A 15,453-nucleotide genomic window follows, 5' to 3' on the forward strand; every position below is an offset into this window, starting at 1 on the left:
TACTCTAGTGCATGGAATCCTTGTGGAATCTTCTATATTGCCCTATGTAGTTTTTGGATTGGCTGGAATGGTCCTGGTTGGGGCTTGGCAGGTTATGATAAGTAGCAAGTTGACAAAGCCTTTTGAGGCACAAAAGCATTTGATTTTGAGGAGTTCCCATTTATCTGTTTTTTCCTTTGTTGCTAGTGCTTTCAGTGTAAAGTGCAGGAAGATACCTTCAATTAGTAGATCTTGAAGATGTGCCCCTACATTTTCTTCTAGAAGCTTCTTGGTCCTAGATTTAATACTTATGTGTTTGATCCACTTAGAGTTAATTTTTACATAGGGTGTAAGGTGAGGGTCCTCTTTTGTTCTTTTGACTATCGATATCCAGTTCTTCCATGCCCCCGTATTGAAATGCCTATTTTGTCCCAGTTCAGTGGCTTTGGGGGTCTTGTTGAAGGTCAGTTGACTATAGATTCTGTAGTCCATATTTGTGCTTTTGATTTGATTCCATTGGTCAATAACTTCTTTGTGCAGTACCATGATGTGTTGACCACTGTGGCTTTATAGTAAGTTTAAAGATCATGAAGTATTAATCCTCCCAGTTCGTTCTTCTATTTTTAGGATGATTTTAGCTATTTGGGGATTCTTTCCAGATGAATTTGGTAACTAGCTTTTCCATGTCTTCAAAGTAGGTCATTGGAATCTTGATTGGTACTGCATTGAGCAGGGAATGTCTTTCCACCTGCTTAGATCTTCTTTGATTTCTTTTAGCAATATTATTTTGTTTTCTAACTGGAAGTCCTTTGTTTTCCTAGTTAAGTTCATTCCTAGGTACTTCATTTAGTTGTTATTTTGAAAGGGATTTTTTTCCTTAATTGAATCCTCAGGTTATTGCTTGTGTATAGAAATGTTACTGTTTTTTTTTTACTTTAATATTATACCCTGCCACCTTACTGAGTTTATTAGCTCAAGTAATTTTGTTGTACATTTCTCAAGACTTTTCAAGCATAGTAACGTGTCATCTGCAAATAATGAAAGTTTTACTTCTTTATTTCCAATTTGGATGCATTTTATTTAATTTTCTTGCCTGATTGCTCTAGGTAGAACTTATAGTATAGTACAGTGCTGAATAATTGTGGTGACAGAGGGTATCCTTGTCTTGTTTATAATCTTAGAGGGAAAGCTTTCAGTCTCTCTCCATTGAATACAGTCCTGGCTATTGGTTTGTCATATAGTCCCTTTATCATATTGAGGAACTTATCTTTGATTCCTACCTTTTGAAGTGTGTTTATTGGAAGAGGAATTTGAATTTTTTTGAATGTGTTTTCAGCGTCAATTGAGATGATCATGTGACTTTTTTTCCGTTTGACTTGTAAATGTGTTTTATGGCATTAAATTGATTTTCTTGTGTTGAACCATCTTTGCACTCCTGGTATAAACCCAACTTGGTCATGGTGTAGAATACTTTTAATGTGTTGTTGGAATCAGTTTGCTAGTATTTTGTTGAGAATTTTTGCATCTATGTTCTTTAGGGAGATTGGCCTGTAGTTTTCCTTACAACATCTTTGCTGGTTTGGGTATTAAAGTGATCTTAGCTTCATAAAATGAGTTAGGTAGTGTTCCTTTTCCCTGAATTTTTTGGGAAAATTTGAGCAGAATTTGCATTAATTTTTTTTTTTTTTGGCTTGTTTGATAAAATTCTCCTCTAAAGCCGTTTGGCCCTGGTCTTTTCTTTGTAGAAAGATTTTTGATGACTGATTGAATCACTTTCCTTGTGACTGGTCTGTTATTATATTTAATTTCCTCTTGACTCAAGGTAGCCTGTTAGTGGGTGTTTAGGAATTTTTCCATTTCAGCTGAGTTGTCTGGTTTGTTGGCATAGAGTTGTTCATATGATTTTTTTTGTTTTTGTTCAGTTTGTTGGTGGGGCCTGGGGTAATGCTGCATGTGGCGGGGAGGGGTTGGGGTGTAGGGGTCTACTGGTCCATGCAGGAATGTGTACATGCCTGGTGGCAGGGAGGATAAGTCTCTGAGTCTGTGTGGGTCTCAGGGGCAGGGCCGTGGTGTGTGCTGGTCTGCCGGGTGGGGTCCTGGTATGCATCTGCACAGAGGTTTCAGCAGGTGGTGGGGGTGTGGCAGGCAGGTAGTGGTGGGGTGGATGCTGGGCAGGGTTGCAGGACTGTATAGCCTGGGTATGAATGTGATCGCCTGTGGCCTGGATGTGTTGGTGACCACCTGTAGGTGGCACTGAGAGGGAGGTGGGAGTTGAGGGGCTAGGCATTGGGGGATTCAGACTGTACGCTTAAGCAGGAGAGTTGGGTTGGCCTGTGGTAGGTGTGCATGCACTCACAGGTGGGTGTGAAGTGGGGTGGAGGTGCTTAGAGCACTGTGGGGTGGGCAGGTGATGGGGTTCAGGTGCGTGGTGTGTGGGATGCATCATGGCTCCGGGCAGGGACTGTGTGCTTGAAGAACCTGGCTTAGCTTTCTTCCTGGTTTCCATTTCCCAGTCCATGCACTCCAGAGGACTCTGGGCCTCTGTTTAGAAAGGGACACATTAGGCTTTTCGCACTAGCTAGATGATCTCTGGTTCTCTGTGTCTCAGTTCTTCAGCTTTTGCAAACTGGTCCTCCCTATGTGGTGTAGAAGTACCCTCCCAGTCACAGCCTGGAGTCACTGTCCCAGTTGCCTTCTTGTCCCTTCTCTAGCTGGGGTGAATTCAAACTATTGTATTCCACCATCTTCCTGGAACTCCTATATTGTAGGATTTTGTGTTGTTGGATACGTGACTTTCTGCATTTATCAAACCTATAAACTATACAGTAAAAGTGTGAACTCTACTGTAAGCTATGGGCTTTAGATGCAAAATTGTATCAACATTGTTTCATTAATTGTAAGATAATAATAAGATAAGATCCGTGGGGTTAGCGATTGTATATGGAACTCTATTTCTGTACACTTTTCTTTAAACCTAAAATTGCAGAAAAATATAGTTTTTAGTAAATAGGCGAAAATATTACTATCCCTCCATCTCTTGGGAACTTAGAGCACACAGGGTTCCATAGTTGGTTATCCAGAGAACCTGCTCGGTCTATATCCTGAATGAATGAGTGAATGAATAGACATGGGCTAGAAATAGAAAAATAACTACCTGAATGAGCTTTTAACTAATATTACCAGTAACTCTGGTTGTGTTCATTCTGAAAATTTTCAAGAAGTGTTATTCATAAATTTATTCTGTTTAGGGAGCTTCCAACTACTTCATACTGCCCTCTGATTATTCCAGAAAAGCCTATCAAAAGTGACAGAACTTCCTGCACAATGGTCTTGAGCACCCACCTGAACCTTGGTTCTGTTTGTTTTTCCTGCTTGGCTGTAAAGCCTCTCTCTGGGGAAGAACCCTAAGCATCACTGAAGGATGTGAACTTGATCCCTGTCCCAGTCCCACTAGGCAGCTCCACAGAGATGGCAGGGCCAGCCCTGCCCAGAGGTCAGGGTCACTGGGGTGGCATCCTACCCACGTCTCTCACTCATGGTCTCTCTGCACGATGGTCGTGTCAATCTGTGTGATCAGCCACGTGCCCAGGACACAGCTGGTGAGCAGCCTGCAGAAGCAGACACCCAGGCCCAGCCACACATTGTAGAAAAGCAGATAGTGGTTGAAGTTATGGAATGATTTCCTGTAATTGGAGTGTGATAACGAGGCTGGGCAGGTGTGTTCTGGAGATCCCAGACCCAGGATCAATTTCTGCCCATCACATGCCCCCGCTGGGTGACCTTTCCAGATTTGCCACCTGCCCACCTGGCTCCCATTGCCTCTGGGATAAACTCCTAATTTCCCACCCTCATATCCAAGGTGCTCTCTGCCCAGACCTTTCTGGCCTTGTCATCCTGTGCCCCTCCCTGACATTCACTGCCTCAGGCCCACATGTGGCAGCCACATTGGTTCACTCATCTTCCCCTTAGAGTGCTCTGCCCTTTTGTGGCTTCCAGCCTTCACCCATGCTTGGGCTGCCACTAGCCATGCCCTTCTCTCCTCTCTGCCCCTATATCCCACCCATCCAGTGACCTTCAGCTGAAATGCCCCACCTGCTGATAAATCCATCACTCCTTCCTCTCTGCCTCTCCTTTTCTGTTATTTATGTTTCTTTTCTAAGTGTTTTTGACCCTCTGGATTCTACTGTATTTCTCAGTGTATGCATCTGTCTTCTCTAGTGGACTCAAAGCTTCTCAAAGGCAGGTCGTGTAGGGATTATTTCTGGACTCCAGGAGCCCATGCTGTTTTCTCAATAACTAGGTCATAGGGAACATTTGAGAGGATTGATTTACCCAGGTTTTGGTTGGGTGTTAAGGAGAGGAAGTATCTGGAAAAGCTTTAATCAAATGGTTATGTAAGGGAAGACTGAATGGAAGAGAGAGGGCTTAGATGTGGATCCATAAATGATTTCGAAACAAGTCATGAGAGGAGAAACTCAGGAGACATGCCTTTCTTCTGTGATGCTGATACAGATCCATATGTTTTAGAAAAATGAGAATTACAACAGCCAGCCTATGTTGCCCTCAGTTATTAATAGTTTCATGATGGATGCCCACCCCGAGACCAGGAGTCTGTGAAGAAGATTCAGTCAAAGCACTTGCTGACCCTGTGCAGCTCTGTGTCTCGAGGGTCCATTCCTCTGCACCGCAGCAGTGGAAGCCTTCTCCCTGCGGGACCCCACCCAACACCCTCTCCTCCACATTCTGCAGCAACACTCCACAGGCAGTGAAGACGATGAGGAAGAGGTGGGCCGTGAGGAGTTGGACCAGGGTGGTTTCTAGACTACCGTGTGAGCTCCATCAGCTCCACGTGCATGCATGGGGGAAGGAGAAGTCTATTGCCAGCCCAGTCCCTGAATGTAAAAAGAGATATGATAAAGTGAATGGCATAAACTAACATGCTAAGAATGGGCACAGAACGCTGATTTGTGTCTGCAAACCATTCAAATGTCGTTGTGGGAAGAGTTACAAGACAGCTCAGGGCCTGTGGCACCACACAATCAATTTCCATCCCCCAGTGTCGGCTGAGAGTATCAGGAAGATGCAGCAATGACATGCTGGTCATAACTGGGCCAAGAAATCCTCACCAGCACCTGCTGATTTTGAAAACAGCTGCTTTGTTCTCCCCTATTTGGGAAGCATTTGGCATCCCATTAAAGAAAGAGAATTAAATGCATGCTTTAAATTTTCCTGTAATTTTGGAATGATGTAGTTTTGTAAAGTTATACTTCTGTACTTTTGCACATGTAATCATCATACCCATTTTCGTTACTTTGTTATAAATTGCTAAACAAAAAATCTAGGTTCTTCAGCAAATTTGCACCCCCCCAAAAAAAAGGAAAATGAAGTTAAGGGCATTTGCATTTTGTTTAATTGTATTGCAGTGATATCAACTGGAAACAGTTGCTTAGGGAAGGAGGTGCTGTCACTAAGATTTGTTTTTAAAAGATTGTAATGTGAGGGTGCATGGGTGGTTCAGTGGTAGAATGCTCGTCTTTCATGGAGGACCTGGGTTACATTCCTGGACCATGTCCCCTGTCCCCCCAAAAATGATTGTAATGTGATTGAAGTTCTTCAACACAGAACTCACCTATGTTCAAAACAAAGATAATACTCAGTATCAAATTGGTTACCATGCCTTACATAATGGAGTTAGTGTTTGTGAGTAAAAAGATGTAGATAATGGAAATATAAATTAGAAAGAATGTTTAACATAATATGATAAATATTTAAATAAGAAACATAAAAGGAGTGCTGTGTTTTACATTTTCTTGCAAAACCTTTTTCCCTTCAAGATGTCCAAAATCTTTCCATCTGAGATACAAAAACTCAAAAATGGACAGCACAATGCTACCTAATTGTAATGTAATTATGTTAAAACACTGAATGAAGCTGCATCTGAGCTATAGTTTTTTTGTTTGTTTGTTTTTTATATATATTTTTTGTATTTTTTATTTTTATTTTTTCTCTTTATTATCGTTTTATTTCTTTTTCTGTTGTCTTGCTATTTCTTTTTCTAAATCTATGCAAATGTACTAAGAAATGATCATACATCTACGTGATGATATTAAGAATTACTGATTGCATATGTAGAATGGAATGATTTCTAAATGTTGTGTTAGTTAATTTTTTTTTAATTAAAAAAAAAAAGATGTCCAAAATCTTGCCATCTGACAATCATTTTAATGGTATAGTGGCAATTTTTTATGACAGTCTATTTAGTTCACTCGTTACACATTCATTGAGTGCCTGATGAGTACAGGGGATTCAATTAATGCCAATCGATGTTTGTGGTCTAAGATACCAGTTTAGTGAAATGCTTTTCCTGGAGATGTTAGGAAACACATTAAAACTTTGTGTATGATATTTAGTTATATCTTCATCTTAACATGACCTTTTAAAGCCCTTTGTAGTTTTGTATTGCCAACAGATTTAATGTTTTATGTGTTGCCAACTCTTGCAATGACTGCCCTAACAAACTTGGGGTTTGCAAATAAGAAAATGCTAAACATGTTTCAGAGGAACAGTTTTGTTCAGACCCTTATTGACTCTTTTTTGTGCACATTGCATTAAGACTTATTTTTTAAAAAGTACCTTCTCACTGTATATCTTCATTCCCATTGGGAATTTCTGTTTAACTTTATAGAACATTTTGCTGCAATGTGAATTTGAGCCTTATTGACAATTAAGTTCTTCTTGCCGCATTTGGTTAAAGAAAAGAGTGACTAATATGACCTGTTAGAGTAACCCGTACCTTCAGGACAATTCCTGAAATTCCTCACTGACAATATCATTATGCCTTGAGTGTTCTTTTCCCCCTAGTGCTATTCCTTAAACATGAGAGTTTGTCAATTGCTTAATTATGCAATAAAATTGCTTTGAGATAGCCAACTTACCACACAAACAAACCTGGTGAAATTGCTTATAAAATAACTTACAAAATTGCTTAGAAAATAACTTTCTTCCCATGTTCATATTTGATGAAAAGACTTACCTGGAAAGTGGTTGTCCTCCCACTCAATTTTTCAGACATTTTGAAAGGACAATTCTGTCAACCAGATGAGTAAGCTTCTATATTCATCATAAGTTGCAACTCTCTCATAATGGGAGATTTAAGCATATTTAAAAGGGCACTGCCCTCTAAAAATTTCCTCATATTTCTAAGGAATGGTATTGATTCTGAATATACAGTGTTATCCTTTATGCTTAAAGAATGATTCACACATGAGAAGCAACTAGTTAATGCATTAAGAGGATTTATCTATTTCTTATCTCCTTACAATTGACCAGAAAAAATGTTTTTAGGTCAGCAGATATTATTTAGCTTTGCTCCTTATGGTGCAAGAAACTGCAGGGTAGACCAGTAGTTGAATAGCTAAACAGTCATAAAATTGTCATAGTACATGTTAAATTTCTTGAAACTATAAAATTCCAATTTCTGTTTACTTATTCATTGTGACAGCATATGCAAGTAATAATAGGAATATTTTGCGATACCGTGTATAATATATGCATTGTATTGTGTCTGTGAAAACCGTGTTTTAAATTGTATTTTCATGTTTTGTTGGAGACAGAGTACATTAAGTTTGAAGTTACAGAGGTTTGTTTTAGAACTGAAGGCAATTCAATGAATCAAAATTTTAATCAAGAAAAGCTGCTTATAAACATAAGTGAAATCACACTTGAAATATGCTGCCTAGACCCCTGCCCCCAAAAGGAAAAATAACTCAGTCACTTTGGCTGAGTGAATCTTTCAGCTTCTGCTGTGTCAGCCGGGCTCATCTTCAGCTGCAGGGAGAAGGTGGCCACAGTCCACACCTGCAGGACCATGAGAGCTGTGATGGCAGATACAGTGAGGCTGAAACACAGGGTGGGACAAATCCGAGGTCATCCACTGTGCCAGTAGAAAGCTATGATGCACCCGAGAAATTCCAAGGCCTTAATCCTCATTCAGAATTGCTGAGTAGGACCTTTCTGATTGTTTCCATGGAGATGTGACCCAATCTTTTATGATCTCTGTTGTTTCTTCAGGGTCTGTGGTCATGTACCCCTTCTCATTTCTGATTTTGTTTATCGGCATTGTCTCTCTTTTTTAATTTGTCAGTGTTGCTAGTGGCCAATCAATTTTATTTGAATTTCTCAAAGAACCAACTTTTGGTTTTATTGATTGTTTTTTTTCCTATTGTTCTTTTGTTCTCCCATTCATTTAACTCTGCTTTTATCCTTGTTATTTCTCTTCTTCTATTTGCTGTGAGGCTAATTTGCTGTTCTTTCTCCTGTTCCTACAGGTGAACCATTAACTCCTAATTTTTTGCTCTTTCGTACTTTTTAACATAGGCATTTAGGGCACTAAATTTCCCTGTCAGCACAGCCTTTGCCAATCCCATAAGTTCTGATAAGGTGTATTCTCATTTTCATTCATCTCCAGATAGCTACTGATTTCTCTACTAATTTCTTCTTTGACCCACTGGCTGTTTAAGAATATGTTATGTAATCTCCATATATTTGTAAATGTTCTCATTCTTTGGTGATTATTGAGATCCAGCTATATTCCGTTGTGATCAGAGAATGTACTTTGAATAATTTCAGTGTTTTTAAATTTATGAAGACCTGTTTTGTGCCCAAGCATATGATCTATCTGGAGAATGTTATATAAGCACTAGAGAAGAATGTGCATTCTTGTGGTTTAGGGTGCAATGACATATATATATATATATGTCTGTTAGGTCTAATTCATTTATCAAATTGTTTAATTCCTCTATTTCCTTGTTGATCTTCTGTCTGATTGTTATGTGTATAGAAAGAGTGGTGTATTGAAGTCTCCAACTGTTATTGTTGAAACATCTATCTCTCCCTTCAGTTTTTTTTTTTTCACTTCAGTTTTGCCAATGTCTGTCTCATGAACTTTGGAGCTTCGTGTTTGGGAGCATAAACATTTATGATTGTTATATCTTTTTAGTGAATTGTCTGTTTAATTAATGTATAGCATCCTTCTTTGTCTTTTATGATGTCTTTACATTTAAAGTCTATTTTGTCCGATATTAGTAAAGCTACTTGTATTAGTTAGAGTTCTCTAGAGAAACAGAATCACCAGGAATAATTCATAAATATAAAATTTATAAACGTGTCTCATGTAACCATGGGAATGTAGAGTCCAAAATCTGTAGGGCAGGCTGTGAAGCTGATGATTCCAATGGAAGTTCTGGATGAACTCCACAGGATAGGCTCACTGGCTGAATCAGGAAGAGAGCCTGTCTTTGTGATTCCTCCTTAAAAGGCTTTCCAAGATTAGATAAAGCATCACTCATTAAAGAAGTCACTCCCCTTGGCTGATTACAAATGGAATCAGCTGTGGATGTACCTGACATGATCATGATTTAATTCTATGAAATGTCCTCAAAGCAAAAGACAGGCCAGAACTTCCCCAACCAGACAAAGAGGTACCACCGCCTGACCATGTTGATATGTGAACCTGACCATGATACTGCTCCTGCTTTCTTTTGGTTGCAACTCTTGTGGACAATATTTTTCTATCATTTCACCTTCAGTGTATTTGTATCCTTGTGTTTATGATGAGTCTCTTATAAGCAGCATATTGCTGGATTATATTTCTTAATACATTCTGTCAATTTGTATATTTTAATTGGTAAGTTTAGTCCTTTAATATTCAAAGTTATTACTGAGAAGGGTTGTCTTGAATCCACCATCTTTTCTTTTTTTTTTTTTTTATTTGTCATATCTGTATATTCTTTTCCCTCTTTCTCCTTTTATCCTTTAAGTTACCCTTACTGGTACTCTTCAATTCTGTGCCCTCCTCCAAACCTCCCTCTTCTGTCTTTTTTTTTTAATTGGCAGAACTCCCTTTCTTGTAGGACCAGTCTCTTGTCATCAGATTCTTTCAGGATTTGTTCATCTGTGAAAATTTTATTCTCTCCCTCAGTTTTGAAGGACAGTTTGGCTGGGTGCAGAATTCTTGGCTGGATGTCTTTCTCTTTCAGGATTTTAAATATATCATACCACTACCTTCTTGCCTCCATGGGGCCAGTTGAGTAGTCTGAACTCAGTCTTCCGTGGTTTCCATTGTATGTAGTAGATTGTTTTACTCTTGCTGCTTTCAGAATTTTCTGCTTCTCACTAACATTTGACAGAATGATTAGCATGTGTCTTGAGGAAGTTCTGTTTGGAGTTCGTTGAGCTTCTTTGACTAGTGTATTTGTCCTTTAAAAGGGTTGGAAAGTTTTCACCCATTATATTCTCAACTACTCTTCCTAGCCCTTTACTCCTCTCTTCTCCTTCTGGGACACCAATGATTTTTGTATCTGTGTGCTTTGTTTTGTCTATCATTTCCCTGAGATCCAATTCAAATGTTTCCATCTTTTTTGTCATTTGCTGTTTTGAATGTTCAAAATCATTTATCCTGTCCACTAGATTGCATATTCTTTCTTCTGTCTCTTCAAATCTGCCATTGTGTGCCTCTAGTATGTTTTTTTATTTGGTCAACATTGACTTTAATCTCTGTGATATCTGTTATCTGTCTATTATTCTTTAAAATTCCTGTTTATGCTCTTCTACTCTCTTCTTGATCACCTTTATGTCATTTGCCATCACACTTATTTTCTTAAGTAGAGTTATATGAGCATCTTGGATTAGTTGTTTCAATGTCTCTGTCACCCCTGATATTTAATTTTGTCACGAGGCTGTGCTATAACTTTCAGCATTGTGATATGCCTAGTGAACTTCTGTCACTTTTGTTGCTTGTAAATATCTTGATTGATTTACTTTGGGAGTTGATTTCCTTGAGTAGTTTAAATTCTTGTGTTTGTGGGGTGGATGGGTAGCTGGATGCAAGGAATGGGTTGGGGCACAACAGTGTGGTGCGGGGCACAACAGTTTAGGATACTTTTAGCTATTCAGGGTCTCTTTCCCTTCCTGATGAATTTGGTAGTTAGCTTTTCTAAATTTTCAAAGTAGATTATCAGAATTTTGATTGGTTTTAAATCTGTAGATCAATTTGGGGAAAATTGACATCCTAACTATATTTATCCTTCCTATCCATGAGCAGGGAGTGTCTTTCCACCTATTTAGATCTCCTTTAGCAATGTTATGTAGTTTCCTGTGGACAAGTCCTTTACATCCCTAGTTAAGTAATCATATTATCAATGTCATAAGTGAAATTAATTGATATTTCTGGAAGAATTAATGATGGAAACCAATTGGATGACCAAAAAATCTATTCTGTGGGTAAAATGTAAAAGTAAATATTTTATCAATCCAACAGAAGAAAATTTGGATAAGAAAAGATTGGCACAAATAGCAAACAAGGGGCCTGACTGTAGACTGAATATACAACCAATTGCATTCAGTTGACAATGCAAGTAAACTAAAGAATGCAATTACATAATATCAAAGTGGACTGAAAACAATTCAAGACCTGATTACATGCTACTGTTATGAAATAACACTTTAATAAATGGAGAAATGCATTTAAAATAAATATTTAAACAAAATGGAAAATATTCAGTTTAATACAAGCCATAAGATAGCTGGCTTGGCTGTGTGTCTAGTAAAATCTTGTTCCCCTGGCTTGCCTCTCCATCATGGGTCAACACCTAAACCATGACGTATGTTTAATGTTAAGAGGGATTTTACATCATGATGAGGAAGTTAGTTAATAGGAAGACATAATCACAGATTTATATGCACCTACAAATGTATCTTCAAAGCAAATACTGCATAATGTAGCAGAGCACAGAGGAGAACTTTAAAAATTTGAAAATCATCATTGGAGAGGAAAATATAACACATTTACATTATTAAAAATGGGCAAACATCAGTAAAGGCGTAAAGCACTTGCACAGCATGATTGAATAGCATGTCATAATAAGCACGTATATGAATTTTCACTCCCATGGTACAGAATAGACATTTTTCGAGTAACTCTAAAAATTTTGCTCTCTCTTCAATATGTGTTTTTTGAGGAAAATCCTGAAATTTGTAGGGTTTTCTAATGCCAGGAAACTATTAAATGAGAAGTTGTAATTAGCAATCAGAGTTACTTACCTTATGGTAATTGGCATATGCATAGTTATAATTTTTATTATGGTTAGTAAAACTAAGATATTCTTGATTAGAATCCTCTATTACAGTAAGTTGAGATGGAGAAAGTCTTTGGAGAATGGCATCACTGAACTGGTAAGTTAGCTTACTCTGAATTTTGACAGTTTCCCCACTCCTTCCCTAATTCAGAGCATTTTGAGCATGTCTCAAAATAGAATATGTACTCAGGCAAAAATCAACAGTATTTCAGCAGATAAAGTTCTTAATGATTGTGTTTTCTGAGCATAGTTGAAATAAACTGGAAATCAATGACAGAAATATTAAGTAGTACCTCTAAGAAGTATGGAAAGTCTTTCACTTTCCTGACAGGGTCTGCCTGATTAATACACACCATCGTGGTGAAGAATATGATCGATATTGTCACACTTTCTAATGTGTGCTACGTGCCAGCTACTAGTCTAAATGCTTTTGTGATGTGCTGGGCTTTGGCTCGATGTTGGTAAATAGCATTAAATCCCTTTATTTTTGTTCATTTCAAAAGGGTTGTTTTGTTCATGAAACAAATCCTTTGAGTTTGCCTCACTAGTGAAAATCATCCATTCCTCAAAGGGCAACCCTGAGGATGAGTGGGATAACCCTGTTTCCAGGGATTTGGTAGAGGCTGGCTGGCAGCCTCTTCTCTACTCCTTGTTTTCCAGAATGCACAAGATATTCACAGGTTCAAATATTAGTATTTCTTCATATACAAAAGTGATGTTCATGCAGTTTTCATTTGGGCCCTATTTCCTCACCATCTAGAGACAATTATATCCTTGAAATTGCCCCTGGGCACTGGCTGTTCTTGGTACAAAGGCTGTGTCCCCAGAGGCTTTCTATAATGCCATTATATCCCCACATTTTAAAATAAAACTGAACACAGATGTCCTTGTTATAAAACAAAATGTCTCCTGTCAAGGTCTCTGCCATTGCCATTGAAGATGCCCACTCATCCTGCACCTGCAAAAACTCTGGACCCTTACCAGAAATCCTGGCTTGCCTCTCCAGCATGTTAAACACACTATTAACTTGTGAGTTTTTGATGATAATAATTTTCTTTTCCTCTTTACCTTTGTTCCTGAATCATCTTCACTTGTATCCTACAATGCTCACTGCTTGTTTTTGTTTTGTTTTTCAAAACACCGTTTTGATAGGATAAAGTTTTCAAGTAAAAGAAGGGGAGATAAAACAAAAGAGTGATTTTGTTTTGAGTACTTCCACGGGGTAAAACCCTGTCTCAACAACCCTTAGTTTATCTATGAAAGATTCAAAACCATTGGTGGTGTAGCCTTAGCAGAAACAAGAAGTAAATTTCTAAGGGATTTCTGAACTAGAAGACTGAGGATCTGATGATAACATACAATTCATTTATGTACACAATTTGAACAATTTCAGAAGGACAGTTTTTTCTATTAAACCAGTCCTGTCAGTTTGGCCTCACTATTGAAAATCACTCCATTCATGAGAGGGAAATGCTGAGGGCATGAGGGAAAACCCTGTTTTCATGGACCTGGCATCCTGATCATTTTCCCAACACTTATAAAGGAGGTTGAGATGTTTCTTCAACTTCACTGATGTGGAATATATGTGAACATATTAAATTTAATTATAAACAATAATATTTTTAGCATGAAATGTAGAAACATACGGTAAGAACATAGACTGCAATAACCAATTTGTAATTGAAAAATGCAAAAATAAATCTGCTTCTGCTTGTATTAGAAATAACCAGTAAAATATCTTAATTAGTATTTATGGTTTAATAAATATTTGTTTATGTTTGATTTTAAGCATTCATGAAAGGAGTGGGATTTACCCACTGTGCTTTTGAAAAGTAATGGACATTTAAAATGTATGTTGCTAAAAAAAAAAGAGACAAAGACATATTCCCTCCAAAAGTTTCCAAATTTTACTGTATAAAGTTCTATAATTCATATATTATAATCACAACTAAAGACTATTCATCATCGTTTGCCCATTGGATAGGTGTCATGAATAAGAAATCTTTATGGCTCTGGAAATATTCCACAGCTTCAGTGACCACAAGTCTAGACTAGATAGCTCATAGTCTTCTGGTAACAGCTCACTTACATTATTTAATACTTTAACCATTGTTTCCACTAGCGCTTTAATATTTCAGGGATATCTTGAGTCCACTGCTTTCAGCCACACTCAGTGTGTGGGTGGACATCTGGCCAGCAGCTCCATTCTTTCTGTCTGGGTGTGGAGTGCAGAAGCCAGGTTCAGTCACCTGAGAGTCAAGGAGTCATGGGCCTGCAGAGTGTCCCCTTCTCCCAAGTGGTCAGCTCCACAGTTGTTAATTCCTCCACACCATGCCTTCTAACAGCACCTTCATAACTTAAAGGATATTAGCTAAAGCCACAGCTGAAAGCACAATCAGCACCACTTCAAAAAGTGCTCAGTGCCTCTTCTGAAGGATCTTTGCCTTTTGCAACTGAATGTTGGCCTTGGAAACTGCTCTAACAACTTTCAATAAAAGCTGATGTCACCGGGACGTACAATGGGGATCCAGGTAGGAACTGAATCAAAGTTAGGACTTTAAAAATGCGTTTTTTCCCTTTCACTGTCAAAAAGTGACCCTTGTCTGAGCAAACCTCATGGCTGCATAGAAGATAGCACACAGGACAGAACGAGACTCTACCATGGATAATGGATGTTTCTGTTCAAGAGCCAGTTCCACTCCTGAGATGGGTCATTTGAAATAGAGACATTGTCAGGAAACAGCACAAGTCTTTACTCCCTGTGTTTTCAGAGAGACTTTGAATGGAAAATTTAAATAGGAAGGGTGTTCCCACAATGAGACTAGTGTCTACTTTATATTCATTGTATTAAAGAACTCAGTCCCAGCATTTTTAGCAGATTGAGAACTGTTAATGGAAGTGCAGAGTGAGTGGATAATTGCACTGATAGAGGTGATTCCAGCAAAGCAGATATGGAGGGACAGAAGCATGCCAGAGAGGACATTCAGCAGTTCTTGAAGAATTGCAGCTGGAAAAGAGAAGAGTGGATGGGATGCAGTTTCTTTGAAGCTAGAATTGATTATGGGCCTGCTCTTTGAGGGAAATTAAAGTACCACTTACTGTTTCTGGAATAAAAGAGGCATATTTCACATTTGGTCCCCTTTCCATCCTCCTCTCTTTCCAGAGGCCTCTTCCCCCAGCCTCGCGCTTCACTTATTCTCCTTAACTACATAGCCTCAATATTGATGCTGTTTTCACAAACAGGATTCTTCTTTATAACTCAGCTAAATGCAACACATCAAAAACTTCAGTCCCCCACCCCCATCCCAGTATACCTGAGGATTATTTGCTTTTCAGTTTT

General features: G+C 38.4%; 1 protein-coding gene and 1 pseudogene across 21 annotated transcripts in view; both read left to right on the forward strand.

Annotated features, from left to right (window-relative positions):
- Positions 1-15,453, forward strand: part of LOC143664215 (olfactory receptor 14C36-like) — a 176,608-nt gene that overhangs the window by 33,430 nt on the left and 127,725 nt on the right. The window lies entirely within an intron of this gene.
- LOC143664649 (juxtaposed with another zinc finger protein 1 pseudogene) lies at positions 3,778-5,140 on the forward strand (annotated as a pseudogene).

The sequence above is a fragment of the Tamandua tetradactyla genome, chromosome 20, assembly GCF_023851605.1.
Source record: "Tamandua tetradactyla isolate mTamTet1 chromosome 20, mTamTet1.pri, whole genome shotgun sequence".
Taxonomy (NCBI): Eukaryota; Metazoa; Chordata; class Mammalia; order Pilosa; family Myrmecophagidae; genus Tamandua; species Tamandua tetradactyla.